At 49.7% G+C, this 14,491-nt stretch overlaps 1 long non-coding RNA gene across 1 annotated transcript in view; it reads left to right on the top strand.

Annotated features, from left to right (window-relative positions):
- The window catches only part of LOC139050677 (uncharacterized), a 197,773-nt gene that overhangs the window by 101,572 nt on the left and 81,710 nt on the right, over nt 1-14,491 (top strand). The gene's annotated exons all lie outside the window — the stretch shown is intronic.

The raw sequence follows: 14,491 nt of genomic DNA, 5'->3' as shown, positions 1-14,491 counted from the left end.
AAACGACAACCATTCCACTCTGTGAAGATGGAACGGCAGCGAAAGCTAACGACAGTCAAAGCTCCCAAACGACAAGCAAAGTGCTTTTGCTGCCATTCCATCTTCACATAGTGGAATGGTTGCCTGAGTTCGCGATTGTCGTTTTCGTTCATCTTCGCGGGAACGTTCTTCGTCGGTGGTCGTTTTGCGTCGGCTCCGTTTACATTCTCCTTGCTGTTCCTTCCGGCGCTCCTCGTACGCATGTTATTCTTCGGGTGCACGAACTATACGTGTCCGCCCCATCGATAACGCTGCTGTTGAATGTCTCACACCCGCTCAATCAATGGCTCATACCCCCGTAGACGCGGCCTCCTAATTACGACGACTGAAGAGAATTCGGCGCTGGAATGATGAGCGGCAACGTAGCCATCTGTGGGAGGAAGACGACGACGAACGCGCAAGCAGGGGCACTCGCGCGTTTGCGTGGTTGGCGCCGAGAATTTTTAAGTCTTTTTTTTTTGAAAAATTTGTGCGAAACATCTTTTTTTTTTTCAAGAACGTGTGCCTGGGACCTCTTTGAGTCCAACGTGTGCCGGGAATAGTTCAAGGGCGCGTTACGGGCTCCCGAGCCAACAGGGGCATGTTCCATTCAGCCTGGACCCTTTCTGCACTATCACCAGGATCGGCCCACGTGCTGATTTTTTTTTCTGTCGCCGGACGCCCGAAAAAAAAAAAAACTACGGAACGTTAGTCATATACAGCTCTCGCTGTAAATTTTTTTCCGTTCGAGTAGGCGATGCGGCTTTCTCGCGAGCCTATGCGGTACATTCTCGCGCGCACGGCGGGTCCCTCGCGGGAGTCGAAATCCCCGTGTCTCGCGAGTGGGCGTCTGCATCCGCGGCTGTATGTATACATTCTACATAGAGTCTGCATCTTTCGGCGTTGCGGGCTTCCCCTCACCCCCCCCCCCCCCACCCTCTCTGATTTTAAAGGTCAACGCCATCACCTGCAGTGTTTGCGCTTCCCTGATTTGCAAGAAGAAAGAAAAGTTCGGAGTGAACGAAAACAAAACGGAAGAAGGCGTGGAGAATGGCTGTCTTCACGGTATACAAATATAACTTCCAGCAGGTGGGAGGCGGGTCTGTGAACTCGAGCGGGACGCTGCGAGCATATTGTTCGAAAATAAATCTAACCACGCGGAGGCGGTCCAGCGTTTTATTTGTCATCCCTTCTACTTGTTGAATCTCTTAAGCCACAAACCCGTATTTTTCTCTTTGGCTTTATTTTTTTCTCTCGAGGGAACGAGTCTCGACGTGCTGCTATACATTGCCGCCCAATGCGAGCTCGAACTCGAGGGCTTTGAAAAGGGTCGCCAGGGTGGTCTCTGAAGGACCGTGTAAATTTGATCGCCGTGGGCCCGATGTAGAGAGTAGGATATTGAATGGCCGTCGATGGCCGGACCTTAGATTAATTTCATGTATTCCTGCTAGCTTATAAATATGCCACTTAACTATAGTTTAGTCTCCTAAGGTCAAACTTGCAATTCTGCTTTGATTTATTGAATAAATATAATTTTTTTATTTTCTTTTTCCTCTTAGTGAGCCGCAGTGTCATTCAACCCGGTGGCTGCTTTCTCTTGGTCGCATTTGCATCTGAAACTCATGCATGGCTTTATTTTGCAAAGGCATAAACGTATCAAAGTATAAAACGGACCAGTGCCACAACTGACCGACGTGGTAGCAAGAAAGGTCCCCGTATACACCAGTGCCAAACTTTAAAAGACGGACACTTTTCACGTAAAATTGGTATAGTATCCAAAGTGACCGTTTTTATACTTAATCGTTGTTGTCGTTGATGATCGTTCAGGAAAGCATTGCCATTTGATGCACATACCGTCGTTTATTCCTCGAGTTACGATTACACAATTAGTAGCGCTTCCTTTAACATCTTAAGATCTCGTCAGCGTGGCCGTTACAAGGTGCCTTGCGCACTAGCTTCTCTGAATGGTTCCGACTCCGCCCGCTCTCCCAGCTTCCCCCAGCACCGCCTCCCCGCCGAGACGTCCCCCCCCCCCCCCCCCATGGGCAAGCCCAACAAAAGTCGTAAATTTGAGGAGAGTATCGGGGTACGGGGGAAGCCGTCGGCGGAGGGAAGCGCCGTTCCGTTCCTACGGCAGAGCATCTGGAGTATCTCAATTCACGATACAAACTAAACAACCATAGAAACACAACAACAGAACACCAGTGAGTACAAATGTCTCAACAGTGACGTTTCTTGCGTAGGAAAGAGCAGATGTACCAAGGTGTCGTACACACTGTCAACTTCAGAAGCCTCTAATACATATCAGGACCAATGTTGTTTATACGTTCAATCTGCCTAAACTTCGTCCCTCCGACTTCAGATGGCTTTGTGAGTTTTGCAAATGTATTATTTTCAACGAGATATTGAGTTATAAAAGAAACATAATTCGCATAGTTATGCGAGTTTGCAGAAACTTACGGAGTGGACGTGTTTAGAAAAAAAAAATAAAGTCAAAGCCCCCTTTCTTAAGGAAAGATGGTTGAACGCGAAGCTTCCCCCCAATGCAAACTGAATCAAAGTCCAAAACCAACGACCACGCAACAAAACCCCAAAAATGCTCAGCGACCCGATGCTATACATATGGGATTTGATTGCTTGTTTGGGATTGTATTGTAAGTTGAATGAAGACGCATTTCGTTAAGTTGCATAGCCTTTATTTTATATCATGTAGCCGTTGATCACACGCAGACACTCACACTTTCACGGGCGACTTACGGGCACGATCGCGCGCGCGCTTACGTTCGCCTACGGCAACCTCTTCTTCGGCCATGCGCTGCACCCACGACCTTCCCATGGTGACGAATGGGAACGCATTACGTGGAGCGCGTAATACAATGCAGATTACACATTTATATAACTGGTGTACGAGCTTTGCGCGAACATTTTGTCACTCAATCTTTCTTAAATGATTGAAGAGCGTTTTTCAGATAAGTTGTGTTTTTGCGTTTACATTTGTGCACATTTCACATGTAGTCGATTGCTGTGTATATATATGTCTCCTATTCAATCGCTGTTTGCCTTGTAAAGGAGGCTGCGGGCTCTAGTCAAGTCGCTTGCCCAAAGCGACTTTTACCCGTAGTCTCCTCCATCATTGATGGAAATAAAGAAGTTATTCTTATATTATATATACAGTTCGTCTGGGTAGCGTGGCGTCCAACCATGTTTCATCAAGAAACGGGCTTTGATCTTCTTTTCCAGATCCTAAGACGAGCCCGTGTTCACGCGCACCTGCTGTCACCGATGAGCAGGGAGGCTCAGTTAATCGTGACAGGGGTGGTGTCGGGCCTATAGCATACGCACCTTGCGCTTCGAGTGAACTTTGTGCGCATGCGCTACTCTTGCTGAGCTCGTCGCTTCGCGCCGTTGTCAGGCGCTGGCCAGCCGCCAGTCGACGCTGGCGCAGTACTGCGAATGCAAACTGTAGTGTTCTACGCAGATGTCTGCGTCGGCTTTTCTGCAGTGCGGTTTTCGCGCTGACGGACGAATCAGTGAGACATAGAAAGCTTCGCTTTAAAAAAAAGTGTACTGTCGCTTCTAAATGTAGAACGTTAGGCAAAGTGCAAGTAAGTATAACCCCGCCACAGTGCGCGCTATGACATGCACAAAGATGAAACAAATTCGTGTAAATATAACCACGATTCCTCTGGAAGCTGAACGAGAGTGGTGTGAATAGTAAGCCTACAGTAATTTTCTTGTATGAAGCCGTGGTGTAAGTCCAAACGAGAAAAGATTGACTGGAAGATGGATGCTTTGAGGGATCAACAGCATTCGAACGAAGAATTTCGGTGAAAGTCCACGTTTGGACGACGGGGCTTGTCTGCGTCAGTGCAGCAACTGCTCCCTTGAGGAGCCACAAGTCCCCTTGCTGAACCGTTGGTCCCCCCTCGACATTACTCGTTCGACCAATGTTCATCACTTCTTTTGATACGTACACTATGGCTAATTTTGTTGTCTTTAATTTGCACTATAGCTTATAGACGGGGCAAATGAGCGGATGGTTTCGCAACGGACCGCGATCAATCGACGTACAAAGCAGCGCTCGCACGGGCGTCCGGGCCATCGCTTCTTGCCGGTTGTCAGGATTGGGGGCTCAATCCCTTCGTCCGTGGTCCTTTGCCAAGATTGGAGTACGGCATGAATTCGAAGGTAGCTGGCCCATGCCGTCGTCCAACTTATTTACGCTGAGATCGTTGATGAAGTGAAGAACTGCTTCTCATCGAGAACGAGGAAAAAGGGGTTTATTTACAGAAAATTAACTCAGTCTAACATGACTGTTTGAGAAAAATAGTATTAGTCCAACAGGACTGCATGAGAGAAGTGAACCAGTCTAACATGACTGCTCAAGAGAAGTGTACCAGTCTAACATGACTGCTCAAGAGAAGTGTACCAGTCTAACATGACTGCTCAAGAGAAGTGTACCAGTCTAACATGACTGCTCAAGAGAAGTGTACCAGTCTAACATGACTACTCAAGAGAAGTGTGTCCAACAATCGCACAACCACAGTTTTTATACACTCGATCCGCTGGTCCTACGACGCGGCGGCTGTTCGTTTACACACCACCAACTCGCAGCTGCTCTGAAGACCAGTTTTCAGACACAAAGGCACACACATTCCGAAGCCCAAGCGACGGCGTTGAAGGTGGTGCCGTTCCGGAAAATCGACGCCGCTCGAGGGACGCTCGTTGTTTTGCAACATGCTGAACCGTGAGAGCGCAAAAATAAGACGTTCCCGCGGTAGCTTCATCAGGCGTGTCGGATCAGCTCCGCGTTGAGGAACTCTGGAATCATTGTCCCCACACCAAACTCGTCTTGTCACAATGCCGAAGCGGGCTGGAGGAAGGCGGCGGATTCCAGCGCAAAGGTCGCTTCTTTGAACGCCTCGCAGCTGCAGCGGCGGAGAGCGGGAGGTGCGCGTCTTGCACCCCTTGTCGTAATCGGGTGGCAAGGTGACAATCTTGTTGTGCAACCCGCCGTTCTTTACAGCGCCTCCATGGCCCCAAAAGTCTCGACTGTCTAGCGCTGACAACCGCTAGGCAGGAAGAGAACGGCTGCTGGTCAGGGGGGGATTGATGTCTTGGCTCGCAGCGACCACTTGTGCATTGATGTCACCGCCCCAAAACATCCAACAAGGACAGGCAACTGCAAAATGAACCCCACAACACGGCTCTGCGCCGAGATGACGTGCATTGGCTCTCACTTTAGACTCGCTAGGCTTCAAAAAAAAACAACAACAACATAAGTGCAGAAACAAAAAAAATGCTGCATTTCACTATGCCAATTTCTGAAGCAAATTCCTGCTGACAAATTCAGCAATCATGGAGGGAATCCTGCTAAATGAGAGGGGATCTTCTTCGCTTAATAAAATTAACACTAGTAACCCTAAAATTTAGGCGGGACCCTCAAACGCAGAATTCAAATTAGCCTGCTCAAACCATCCGCATTGCTATGCAACTTTCCCTTCTTATATCTAACGGAGAAGTTGTACTCTTGGAGAGTGAGGCTCCATCGGAGCAAGCGGCCGTTTTTGTGTGACATTTGATTGAGCCACGTCAGAGGACAGTGGTCGGTCTCGAAGATGAACTTCGCTCCGTACAAGTAACACGACAACTTCTGGGCGGCCCAAACCAAACAAGCGCATTCCTTCTCTGAAGCGCTGTAGGCTTCCTCTCTTACATTTAGTTTACGGCTGGCGTAGAGGATAGGATGCTCCTCGTTATCGTCGCCGACTTGACTAAGTACCACGCCCATACCTCTGTCGCTTGCGTCGCATTGAACTATGAATTCCTTTGTGTAGTCTGGCGCGCGAAGCACAGGGCGAGAAACCAATAGCGTTTTCAAACTTTGGAAAGCGTTCTCTTTGTCCTTATCCCAGAGTACGTTACTCGGTGCTCCCTTTCGGAGGGCGTCTGTTAATGGACTTGCCAATTGCGAGTAATTCGGAATGTACCGTTGATAGTACCCCACAAGTCCCAAAAATGAACGAACGTCCGTTTTCGTGCGCGGCTGAGAAAAATCTCCAATCGTAGCTATTTTCAGCTCAGCCGGTCGTCTCATGTCCTGACCGACAACATGGCCCAGATAGGTAACCTGCGAACAACCAAACCTACACTTTTCCGCTTTCATCGTTAAGTCGACTTTAAACGTACGAAGTCTCGCATTCTTGTCGTAATAGAATTTGGCGTTCCTTTGAGCTATTTCCATGTTCTTTCCGACTAGTTCTTGGGTCGCGCTTAGCCGTTCCAGTAAATTCAGCACGTATTCAACCACGGTTGGACTCTCCCCTCTTTCCTCCCACATCTCTCTTAACATTCTCAGTGGAGAACGGAGTGTCCTCCCATACACTAGTTCTGCTGGTGAGAACCCTGTCGCTTCATGTGGAACCGTTCGCGAAGCAAACAAAGTTGCCGGCAGACAGTTCTCCCAGTCCTCCTTGTGCTCGTAACAGAGCGCACGCAAAACTCGCTTAAGCACCGAATGCCACCTCTCTACACTGTTTGACTGAGGGTGATAGACAGAACTGTGTATTAACTTTACCCCGCACTTTTGCAAGAATGTGGAAGTCAGTGCGCTCGTGAATACTGACCCTTGATCTGCCTGAATTTCGGCTGGAAACCCAACTCGTGCAAACACTGTCAAAAGCGCGTCTACTACTTCAGTGGAGCTGAGCTCTTTCAAAGGGATTGCTTCTGGAAACTTGGTAGCCGGACACAGCATGGTAAACAAGTACCTGTAGCCTGATTTTGTTTTTGGAAGAGGCCCTACCGTGTCTATTACAAGCCGTCTGAAAGGCTCTGTTATTAAGGGCACTACCTTCAGTGGAGCTTTCCAAGTCTCTCCTGGTTTACCAGAACGCTGGCAGGCGTCGCATGATCTTACAAAGTTTTCTACATCTTTGAAACAGCCAGGCCAGTAGTATTCCATAAGCAATCTTTCCTTTGATTTGTTTATGCCTAGGTGGCCGGACCACCCATTTCCATGACAAAGACTCAAAAGGTCCTCCCTATACTTAGTAGGTATGACTAACTGATCTAAAATCCTACCCTTTCGATCTCTGTAATGCCGATACAACAATCCTCCTTTCTCATGTATCGTTACGTTGCGCCTAGCAATGCCTTCTTTAGCTGTGTCCCGTAATTTAGCTAAGCTCTCATCATTCTTTTGCTCAGCTGCCAGTGACTCTCTATCCACGCGTAAGAGTTGATCAAAGTTCTTTGAGGCCGGTGATAATAACGACCCTGTCTCGCTTGGGAGCGCGTCTGCATGCTCTTCCTGCAGGCTAGAACTCTGACACTCTAGTGCTACGCTCTCATTGAGCTGGTCAACTGGCAGGCTCTCCTCAACTGTTCTTTTGTCCGTCGGGCCTAGCTCGGATTCGGGTATTGAAGCTATCCCCTTTTCTGCTTCAGCTGGAGGAGCTTGAGCATTTTCAGCCGAAAGCGCCGCGATCTTACGAGCTTGGCCTCTGGTCAATGCCTGTACTATGCCCTCTCCCAGTTTGAGCCCTCTGTCACGCAGTAACTGATTCGAACGATTCGAAAAGATGTAGGGATACTGCAGTGACAAAAATTTGGAAACTGCAGCCTCAGTCTCTAGCTCCCCGAATGGTCCACTGATTTTGACTTTGGCCATGGGCAGACATACGCTGTGTTCTTCTACAACCTGTTTTATCCATGCTACTTCTCCGGTGAAGTCCTCTACCATCACGTAAGACGGATGGACAATGTCCAGCGTGGCGGCACTGTCTCTTAGCACTCGGCATGGTTTTCCATTAACTTGCAGGTTGTGGAGATACGGACTTAAAAGTTCCATATTCTCATCTTTTTCCTCCACGTAGGAAAAAACTACGCTAGGCTTCTCGCAGTTTACAGCTATATGTCCCAGTTTGTGGCATTTGTAACAGCGAATTGGTCTAACAGATTGGAATTTTCTTTTCTGTTCTTTTTGTGCGGTTTCTCCGTTAAGTTTCTCCTCGCTCTTTTCTGCGGGCTTTTCCGCCAGGTCTACAGGTTTCGATCGTCTAGTTTGCGCACCCTTTTTGAACGGAAATGGCTTCCGCGGTCCATTTCGACCGTCCCAGTTTCCCTCCTCGGCGTTCAACTTTCTACGGGTTGCGTACTCTTCGGCTAATTCAGCCGCCCTTTCCACAGTGTTTACATTACCTCTATCTTGCACCCACAGTTTCACAGCTTGGGGAATGGTTTTGTAAAACTGCTCTAGACACATGCATTCAATGATCATGTCTCTGCTGTCGTACGCTTCCGCGCTTTTAAGCCACTCGACTAGGTTGGCCTTTAAGCTATATGCAAACTCCGGATAGCCCTCGCTATCTTTCTTGCCTGTGCTCCTAAACCTTTGCCGAAAAGCTTCGGCTGAAAGGCGGTATTTCTTCAGGAGACTAGCCTTAACTTTCGCATAATCATATGCATCCTGCACACTCAATCTGGCGATTACTTCCGCCGCCTCACACGGCAACATAGACAGCAACCGCTGTGGCCATGTACTCGGACCGAAGTTCATCTTTTCGCAAGTCCTTTCAAAATTGCTTAGGAACAAGCCTATGTCGGTCCCGACCTCATATGGCTTTAATAGCCTGTCCATGCGGTACGATTCTGCCTCACTTGATCGACCCAGAGCTCCTTCACTTCCTTGAGACAACTCCAAACGTCTGTTTTCAAGTTCAAGTTGCATTTTTGTTATCTCGCGATCTTTATCGCGTTCCTCTCTCTCTCGTTTTTCTCTGTCTCGTTCTTCTCTTTCTTTTTCCCGTTTCTCTCTCTTTTTGAGAAGTTCCAATCCCATTTCAATATCTTGCTCACTGGCCTGATTGGAAATTAGCTCCAATAATTCCGATTTGAGCATTTCCTTGCGTACATCTAGGCCCAGTTCCTCACCAACAATCAACAACTCGTCTCTCAGCAGTGTCCTTAACTCCATGACTGCTGCTTTACTGCCTTGATTCTGCTCTCTAAATCTAGCTAGGAAAACACAACCTAGCTAACACACAACAATCTAGCTTCCCTACTGTTCTAAACGGAACAACCACAAAATGAAGCCTAGAGAGTCAAAGCAAAAACCAAGCACTCACCACAGATACAGCACCATGTCGCAAAGTCCATCTCACCGCTGTCAGCCAGTTGTCAGGATTGGGGGCTCAATCCCTTCGTCCGTGGTCCTTTGCCAAGATTGGAGTACGGCATGAATTCGAAGGTAGCTGGCCCATGCCGTCGTCCAACTTATTTACGCTGAGATCGTTGATGAAGTGAAGAACTGCTTCTCATCGAGAACGAGGAAAAAGGGGTTTATTTACAGAAAATTAACTCAGTCTAACATGACTGTTTGAGAAAAATAGTATTAGTCCAACAGGACTGCATGAGAGAAGTGAACCAGTCTAACATGACTGCTCAAGAGAAGTGTACCAGTCTAACATGACTGCTCAAGAGAAGTGTACCAGTCTAACATGACTGCTCAAGAGAAGTGTGTCCAACAATCGCACAACCACAGTTTTTATACACTCGATCCGCTGGTCCTACGACGCGGCGGCTGTTCGTTTACACACCACCAACTCGCAGCTGCTCTGAAGACCAGTTTTCAGACACAAAGGCACACACATTCCGAAGCCCAAGCGACGGCGTTGAAGGTGGTGCCGTTCCGGAAAATCGACGCCGCTCGAGGGACGCTCGTTGTTTTGCAACATGCTGAACCGTGAGAGCGCAAAAATAAGACGTTCCCGCGGTAGCTTCATCAGGCGTGTCGGATCAGCTCCGCGTTGAGGAACTCTGGAATCATTGTCCCCACACCAAACTCGTCTTGTCACAATGCCGAAGCGGGCTGGAGGAAGGCGGCGGATTCCAGCGCAAAGGTCGCTTCTTTGAACGCCTCGCAGCTGCAGCGGCGGAGAGCGGGAGGTGCGCGTCTTGCACCCCTTGTCGTAATCGGGTGGCAAGGTGACAATCTTGTTGTGCAACCCGCCGTTCTTTACACGGTGTACGCTTCTCACACATCCACACCGAAGTCCCGTTGCGTCCACGTCGGCCGAACGGCCGGGGGTAATTTCCGGCACCGTTGACGGGACCGATATTGAGCGGCGAGAGCGCGCACGCCCATTGAGCAAACACGCTCCATCGCAGCCCAAGGCTTGGTCCTTTTGTGTGCCCCGTTTCGACGGTGACGCAATCCCGTTCGCCGCAGCCCCGTGCACGCTTCTTTTTTTTCGAAGAAGAATGCGCGCCAGAGCCGTGGCCCACGTCATGGCGCGCGGGAATGGAGCGGGGCCCGTCGTCGGACGTGCCAGGAACAGGCAGCGTGGTCGTGGAGCTGGCAACCCTGGGGTGACGTAGACGGCTTTGTTGGGAGCGTGGCCCGGAGGGAACTGTTGCGCCACTTTCGGTGTAATAAACCTTTCTTTTTTTTTCCTTTCTTTCGCGAGTGCGAAGTGCAACTGCGATATGCGTCAACAGCGAGTCCGTTTGCGCGATGAGGATCGGCCACTTGGACAGGCGCGAGTTATCCGTAATCAAGGATACTCGGTTTTGCGGTCGTACGTGCCCCGCGAAACAGTGAGATCTCCTTTGAGAGTCCTTAGCGATTGCCTCGTGCATAGCAACCGGATTGGTTTTCAGAATCTTGAGAACTCTGCTTACGTTGAGCATTTGCTTTCAGGACTATTTGAAAAAGTTGTGACATTCGTCGGCGAACGTATATTGTTACTGTTTTTAATACACAGTGGGCATGAACTTCTGGTACTTAACGTGGGTGCATGCGGAACGCTTCTTCTGCTTAGCTTTATTTCATTGCTTTTCTTACATATGCGCTGTTTTGTGCGCTTAGTATGTTTGTGTTTGTGACGTGTGGGCGTGCTGTACGGGGAAAGGGGTAGTGAGTTCAATTCTAACTATGTGTAAGGTTAGCTATAACTTTAATGCTAGCCTACCTTCCCGTTCGTGTACGTTTCTTAAACAACGATACCAACGGCGTCAAGACCTTGCAGATCGGTCGCCATTCCAGTCGCAGTTTTGCACTGCTTCGTTTTCTTCCCTTGCATGAGAGCTCGGCAGCGTTAAGCATCTGCTACAATGCTGTACTTCTATGTAATGGGGCGGGTACATCTTGGTTTATCTATATTGCATACGGCCACTTTATCTCAGCTGTATGTACTCCAACATTCCCAGAGGCTGTGATTCTCTTTATTTTAAACGAATGATCATTCATGGCGTACCTTTACCTTACTGTTGTTCGAAGGACCGCAAAGCCCGCTGCTGCTCGTCTGCCCAACTGCCCAAGGACAAATGACTCGAAGGCAGCATTGCACTCACAGTTGCACTGAGCTTGCATCGCCCGTCGTAAGGCCTAGGACGAAGTTTTGGTTAACTGTGCTGTTGTATTCATACCAGGACATTGTCCTGTTCAGGAACGCTGGAGATGAATTGCAATAAATGCTTGAGGGCCTTAATTGAGAAATTGCAAGAGTGGGGTTGAAGATTAATATGTAGAAGACACAGGTAATGTTCTATAGCCTGGCAAGGAAACAAGAATTAATGATCGCCGGTCAGCCTCTATAGTTTGTACAGGATTACGTTTATCTACTTCAATTACTCACAGGGGACCCTGACCGTGAAAAGGAAACTTACAGAAGAATGAAAATGGATTGGACTGCATACGGCAGACATTAACAAATCCTGTCTCGGAGCTTACCGCTGTCGTTGAAAAGTGTACGATCATTGTATTTTGTCCCTGCGGACATATGGGCCGGAAACTTGGGAGTATAACAAAGGAGCTCTAGAATAAGTTAATGACCCCGCAGAGAGGGGTGGAACGAAACACGTTAGGCGTAACGTTAAGAGACAGGAAGGAAGTGTTATGGTTAAGACATCAAACGTGGATAGCCGATATTCTAGTTGACATCAAGAGAAAGAAAATGGAGCCGGGCAGGCTATGTACTGCGTAGAGTGCATGGTTAACCGATGGGCCATTAGAGTTGCAGAATGGGTAGCGAGGGAAGGGAAGCGCTGTCGAAGACGAAAGACGATTAGGTGAGGTGATAAAATTAGGAAGCTTGCAGGCTCACGTTGGCATCGGCTAGCGCAAGGCAGGGACAATTGGAGATCACTGGGAGATATGCCTTCGTCCTGCAGTGGACATAAAAATAGGATGATGATGGTGATGACGTGATGTTGATGATGATGTTGAGGACGGGAGACGCTGTGCAAGTCGCATTGCTCTTTTCGTGGAACTCATGCGGGGCTTCTCCGGAGTCACGCTGCATGACCAACACTGGCCAATGGTGGGCAACGACACAGTAAAGATGACTGTCTTCATGGCAGTGGGGTGCTATTCTAGGCACTGCGAAATTACACGCGATCTTGGCGTTTTGAGCCAATCATATCAGCTATAGCCTACTCCTCGGCCAATCAGAACTGACAATATGGCGGAATTCGAGACCCTCTGGTGTTAGTCTTTGATAGCTTCAGTGGGACGGCTAGCTTGGACGTTATGGTTATGACCCCAACATGTGGTGCCCAACGCGGGATGCCAGAGGCCGGCTTGTCCCGGCGTCCGTGGCCGATTAATTTAGCGTATTCTTGCGACTCTCCTTTTGGCGCGAAGCCATTGTGTGACTGTCGCGTACGGCTGCGTCTGGCACGCAACTCCCGGATGTGCATCGGCGCGATTGTAGACGCAACTGATTATGCGGTATTTACGAGATAAATATCGTGCGCTGCGTCTGGCGCACCATTGTTTATGTCGCGGTCTTATCTACACGCCCGGACACACCTACTCAATGCTCGAACGTAGCAACCCGTAAAAGGAGACTTGATCGTAGTAACTCTGCGCCGGACAGATGCACCCGACGACCTTCTCCATCTGGTAGTGGCTAATTCCCATTTAAGAAAGGAAATACTTGGATCACATACACATACACACACACACAGAGAGAGAGAGAGAGAGAACAAGGGTAGGAAAGGCAGGGAGGTCAAGCGGAACAGCATCCGGTTTGCTACCCTACACTGGGGATGGGGGAAAGGGAAATAGAAAGAGGAAGAAAGGGAGAAGGAAAGAGAGACACACAGACATTCATATAGTGGAAACGTTCTTTTTCAGCATTACCATTTTTTCAGTTGCACCATTTTTCCTCAAGCAAAAATTTTACATACGCTTAAGGTCGGCAGGCTAAAGCCAAGCGCGCATTCTTGTATGGCCACAATACGCGCGCTGGAGCAGGTCGTCGTCTGCACGGTCGAAACGGGAAAGACTTGCAAGAAAGGAATGGACAGGTGGAAGTCGGCCTTATTTCCCGACTCCTCCCGGAACTTGGAAGTCTTAAGAGGTGGCCGGATGTGGGCCTCGGGTGACGGGCAAGACTCCAACGCCGCATTACTGAAGCGTATCGTGCGCTCTTTGTCATAATATGAAATAAAAATTCACAAGCGCAGGGAGAAGGAAACCTGTGTCGTAGCCGAAATCATCGTTCTCCACGGCTTTCTGCTGTAGAATGCAGCGAGCGGGGCTCACCGCCGCTTTCTGCTACCTTCCCTGCCCCTCGCGATAACCTGCGGGGCCTTTTCCTCGCGGCTTTCGGCGCCGATCACGACTGCTCGTCGCCGCCGGTGTGTGGAGTGAGTGAGTGTCCCGATGCCGCACCTCTTTGACAGGCCGGAAAGCCGTGCTTTTCCCCTGATCCTCCCCCCCCCCCCTTCTGCCACCCCTTATTTTTTTTCTCTCTCTTTTTCTTTCGCCGCATTTCCTTTCACCGATTTCGGGAACGCCAGGTGGTTTCCGAATGCCCCGGATTTTTCTCTGCTCTTTGCGGCCCTGCCGCTCTGCCTAGGCCGGCGTGCCGTAGTTTGCCATCCAGTCTCCCCTCACCCTCGCCTTACACGGGCCCTAGCCCGAGCTAATCGCGTACCGAGGTACTCCTTTCCCCTAGAACCGTTGCGAAGCTTGCTTCCGCCGCTTTGGATGCCCCCCCCCCTCCTCCGCCCCCATTCTCTTTTGTTCCTTCCGACCCATTCTGTTCCCCCTCCTTCTCCCCCGTTTACTCTCTTCAAACACCCTCTCTGATCGCCGCAAGCGACCGTATCTGCTTTCACAGCCCGCCCCCCCCTCTTCATATTTCCCTCTCCACTTTGAGCCCGGTGATCGCGGTGCGACCCCTGGCCACCGTTTCCCCCTCAGCTTCCCTTGTCTCCCTTCGAACGAGAGAGAGAGAGAGAGAAAAAAAAGGCGCGCCGCTCGCGATATCCGAATTTTTGGACGCGCGGAATCCGCGTTTTTGGCGTGCCCCGCGATTTTGCGCCGTGCTTTCCCTCGTTCCCCACCCCCCCTGTGGCCGTGAATGGGAGGCGGGTGGAGCCGTGCGCGCGCGTTCGGGACCGCTGGCGTGCCATATGGCCGGCCCCTGGCTGGTGGCGCGTACGTCCTGTGCGCGCGCTG

This window comes from Dermacentor albipictus, chromosome 10 (genome assembly GCF_038994185.2).
Source record: "Dermacentor albipictus isolate Rhodes 1998 colony chromosome 10, USDA_Dalb.pri_finalv2, whole genome shotgun sequence".
Classification (NCBI taxonomy): Eukaryota; Metazoa; Arthropoda; class Arachnida; order Ixodida; family Ixodidae; genus Dermacentor; species Dermacentor albipictus.
This window is presented reverse-complemented; position numbering and strand designations above follow the sequence as displayed.